Source organism: Oryzias latipes, chromosome 4, assembly GCF_053564925.1.
Source record: "Oryzias latipes strain Hd-rR chromosome 4, Olatipes_Hd-rR_3.1".
Taxonomy (NCBI): Eukaryota; Metazoa; Chordata; class Actinopteri; order Beloniformes; family Adrianichthyidae; genus Oryzias; species Oryzias latipes.
In genome coordinates, this window is record NC_136240.1 from 7,786,886 (window position 1) to 7,792,261 (window position 5,376).

Sequence of the window (5,376 nt, forward strand, 5' to 3'; positions counted from 1 at the left end):
GTGCAGAGCATGAGTTGCCGTGGCAACTTGACCTACCCTGAAACATACCTCCATTTCTGGAACCGAAACCTGAGGTTATCAACTTCCTTAGCCTGAAACTTACCGTAGTAACTAGCATAACCTGCTTTTTGGAATACCCCCCTAGTTATTTCCCATGATCCCTTTGTTTACACTCTCTTCCACTGGCTTACAGCCCCACACAACCCCAGGTTAACATTAGCGGTGCTACAAAAATGATGAGTAATGTTGGATCAGAAATGCAGTTTTAAGCTTCAAACCTTTATTTATGTCCTTCATCATGAAAAAAATGCTACAAGAACATGTTAAAAACACCAAAAACATCATTTTCATTGGAGTGGATCTTTAAAGTGTTTTTTAATTTACAAACTTTTAAATAGATATAACAAACAGTGAAAGACAAAAGAAAACAACAATATACAAACTAAGGTGCTCAAAAAATAGTTTGCTTTCCTCTGTTTATCACCTTTTGTGAACAGTCACGAACAACATAAAGCTTAAAATATAACACATTCGCATTAAGGCATTAAAATCTAAGGCATTAGCCTCTACATCTTGTGCTCTGTGTATTCATAGAAATGAATCATTCGGACTCTGATAATTAAATACTGATTTTTTCTGGTCTTTGTTGATCAGGTAGAAGCATGTAGTTTTCATAATGACAATTATTGCACTTTAATGCGTCATTCTTTTGAACACGTTTTTTTTCTTCTACATATTAAGGAAGAACCTCTGAGAAAAACAATTCCTTTTTTTTTCAGCTTGCCATACCCTCTCCACCAACAACCTTCATCCATCATATTTCCTCAACCAACTGTTCCAAAAACAACAAAAACATGTTCCTGCATTACAAATGCAGTCTTAAGAGAAGCTGAGACAAAAATCTGCTGCCTGCAGGGAGAAAGAGATCATTGCAGCATTTAGCAGAGTTCTTTCAGGGCTATGATGTGCTCTAAATTCTGACAGAAACCCCTTAAATATCAATTTTATTCAAGCGGTCCCAGAATCTTTTACCTTACAATTATTTTTGATTTGGATTCTACAGCAACGTAGTTTCTCCCAAGTGTTCTGAAGATGCACTTTGGACAGGAGGACATGGGGTATGAGTAAACTTGATAAGATGACTCAGTATGTTAATTTTTCTTTCTTAAATGAGCTTTATCTGACTCATTTCATCTTAAAATGCAGATGTGTTGAATCAAGACGTTCTACTCTTTCTGTTGATGCTTTCTATTTGGAGAGGTCTTCTCCTATCTAGAGATAAGCAAGGGGAGGAAGAGCCCTGCCCCTCATCCATCTGTTGACACTCTGCTATCTTACAGCCCCTTACACCGTGAATCTAACATTAGCGGTGCAACAAAAATAGCGATTTATATTACAATCCAGCTGTACAGTTTTGATCCAGCTCAGATGAGAAAAAACAAAGACATACATGGATCTTTTTGTCTACAAATGGATGCATCAGAATGGACCAGAGCAAGGACGTTGTGGCCCACCCAGCATATTTTCTATGTCACAAATATGATTTTTTCCAACACCAATTTTACCACTGCTCCTGACTGGAATCCTAATTTTAATTTTTTTCATATATGTCCACCAACATCAGAAAAAGGCCATAAATACATGTTAAAAATTCCAAAAACGCAATTTTCAACGGAGTAGGTCTTTAAATCAATATAACAAATATTTCATTGACCAAAAGTTGATATTTTAAAATAATATTTTTGGGCCTTTAAATATTTTGTAATGGGACTGTATCAAAGACGCCCAGGTGTTTTTATCTGATTAGTCTGGTTTAATGTTGTGTAAAGAACTGAACTAACTCTTTTTATGGCTTCGTTACCCAGGTTATTACTGCAACTGTTTAAATCAAACTCAAACTGTCTTTGCTAAAAAAAAAAAAAGATTATGTCCAATCCATGACTTTGTGTGGCTCAGATGTTATGAACATAACTGGATAGATGGTCAATAACTGCAGTGAGTGTTTGAAGTCTATTAAAATGGAATGCATCTCAGTTTTGGCAGCTGAATAATTTTCTGATACAACACGTGTTTTCAACTCAGAGGGGAGAAAATTATTTTAAAATCCCAACACGTGGACCTGTGTGAAGGTCATGGTGTTTACATTTGTCATTGTACATCTTAAATAATCGACACCCACTTGCCTGTCACCTTCATGCTCCAGTTTAGTGACGGACTGAGATTACGTCATTCACAGTAGCAAAGGTGGATGCCAAAGCCAACAGTTTCATACTGAGTGGCTTGGCTTACCTCGAAGTCTTTCCAGCACAGGCCTATTTGGGAAAAACACGCTCCAGCTGCCACTGAAGTCCATCAGCCTAGGCTATAGACAGGAGAAGGCGAGGCTTGAGCTGAGAGACTCAACCGACCCTTTCGTAAGATACACCAAGGCACCTGTCTGAACTGGACGCAAATGGAAGTCAGAAGAGGCTGTTAGCCAGGCCATCAGCTAGCTTAAGCGCAACGAAGTTGTGGGAAGGACGCAGTCAGGAAGAGTCGGCTTAGGCTGGGGAACAGGCCCCAAGTTCTGGTCCAAAGCCACAATAAGGGAGAGGAAAGAGCTGGTGATTGAAGAGGTGAGCAGGAGCGAGGAAAAGCAATACAAGATCAAAGCACTCAGCCAGCCACAACAAGGCCGATGGACAACATTGTAAGGCGTAGTCAATAGGACCATCAGGTTGTCCGAACATAAGGGAAGATGCCTCAAGCAAGGCTGAGCTTCCTCATGCGGGCCATCTATGACACCCTACCCAGCCCCAGCAATCTGACCCAGGGGTTTGGCTCGGAGGAAAACTGCATCTCTGTAACACTGCAAACCCTATGTGACATCCTGTCCAGCTGCAAGGTAGCTCTGGCCCAGGGTAGGTACAGATGGCAGCATGACCAGGTCTTGAGGAAACTGGCTAAGGATCTTGAAGTACGGAGGATGGAGGCAGACAAAGATCATCCCACAAAGACACCTACCGACATTGATTCACTTTGTTGGAGAAGGGCTGGAGCACAGAACATCATGCAGAGAGGGACACCGTCAGTACTAACACCAGGATGGGACTGGAATTCAAGCTCCCACCAGAGATAACTACCACCTCTCTGTGACCAGATATCATCCTGTGGTCCTTTGCAGCCAAAGCAATAATCCTGGCAGAGCTAACAATCCCTTGGGAGGGAGGAATGGAGGCTGCGTACGAAAGGAAGAAGGACAAATACACTAAGCTGGTAGCTGAGTGTTGAGATGCTGGGTGGTAAACCATCATCTGAGCGGTTGAGGTTGGCTGCAGGGGCTTTGTTGGAACATCCACCCAGCTCCTACTTAGAAAGATGGGAGTGACCGGGTCAAAGTTGGAGAAGGCAGCCAAGGCGGAAGAGGCTGAAAAAGCTAGTTTCTGGTTATGGTTACGGAGGAAGGACAGTTCGTGGGGAAAACATGGGTCCTAGGGGCAGCTGCAGGGGGCGGCAGGGAGACGCCTCTGCTGCTGCTCCACCACCGTGAGATGATCCGGGATTAATGGAGCGAACTGTCCTTTCTCCTCAACGGTGGCTCCCAGCTGATGACCCTGCAGCTGCCGTACTGGCACCGCCGGAGGTGCGTCAGACAGAAACGGCATGCAGGTATCTTTTACCTGTGCTTTTACCTACCAAATAAAACAACAGTGATACAATGTATAGTTAACAATTTCCTAGACATGGTCACAAATGGCAGGTCTTCAGCCTTTGCCCAAAAATGCATTTTCCCTACAAATTTTTCATTCTGCAGATTTGTTCCACATTCTAGAGCTGATCGGAAAGGAGAATTCTGATCTGCAGGCTGGACCCTAGGTGGCACAAATGAACAGCGCACCATAAAAGATAGAAGTACTCTTGATCCACTCACAGCATCTGATGTAAATCTAAGCGAATGTATGAAGATGCTGCTGCTTGGAGCCCTTTCAACTCACTCTTATTTTGAAAAATGTGTTTCAGACAGACACATGGTATGCGTTGAAACTTAATTGTGTGTGGATTCTTCTATATGAGTCTTATATTTACATTCATCTGTACAATAACAATGATGTCTGATGTCTTTCAGTCATATTAATCTAAGAGCTGCAGTGTTTAGAACAAAGACATTTTAACACTGGACAGGTAATTCCTGATGTCATCTATTGGATTCTGCACAGCAAATGTCAAGCGGAAGTGGAATGGATGCCAAAGGTTCTTCCAACAAAACCAAAGATTATGCAAAATAAAGCTAAGTTGGAAGCCCTGTTGGGTTTACTCATCTAGCAACCACTAATAATAATAATAATAATAATAATAATAATAACAATACAAAAATCCTAGTAATCCACAAATTTGAGCTCTGATAACATCAACATGGTATATTTAAGAATGTTTTTGCCTATCCCTTCAAGGGTTGCTACAGTGAATTAGTTTTAACTGATTCACACAGGCGGTTTGGCAGAAGATTTTTACTTGCCTTTCCTGACACGACCATGTATTTTCAAGGCACAGTGAGACCCAGATAAACTGGAGTGTGATGGGTCTTGACTCACTGGATTTTTTTGTTTTTGCTCATTACCTGGCAGTCCTACACCCAGCCGCTGGGATCTTAAAAATAATATAAAAGGTTATTGAAACAGGATTGTACAGACATTTATTTTTGGTGCAAAATCCTAATTTTGACATTGAAAGTAGGAATTTGCCTTTCTACCTCCTGTTGTCTTAAGGCACTGTAACATTTAGTTTGCATCAAACTGAAGGTCCAGGCTTGGTTGGAATTAGAAAGCATATATTTCAAAAGTATTTGATTATAAAACTCAAGATTTGCAATTATATGACCTTAAAAAAGCTTCCACATTAAGTTGCAATAGCAATTGGTAGCATATGGATGAAGTGATCACTTTTTTCCAAGTTTGCCTTTTGCTGTTTGTGAGTAGCAGCATCTGTAAAGTCTGGAAAAACAGGGAAACAATTGAATAATCAAACCAATCAGCTTCAAACATTTTTGTCTTATCAAAATTAGGAGTCAGGTCATAATATTTCACTTCACTTTTGGATTGTTACATTTTAACATTATGAATGAGAACTTTTTGAACATCTGTCACATACCTTTACAGAAAAGAGTATGGCAATGTTAAATCCCAGGTCCTCTGTCGGAACGTCTACGGATCAGCCCCACCCAACTGCTTTCCTACGCTTTCTTCACGTTAAACATAGTTTCTGTCTCGGTTCCCCTTATTTTGTTTTATTTTATTATTTTTTCAAGGTTAATTTGACAGGTATATCGGACCTCACATGTAGGCGCGGTTCTTCCGCGTTAACAGGTGAGGCTGCAGTGCAACGGCTCTTATTGTGAAG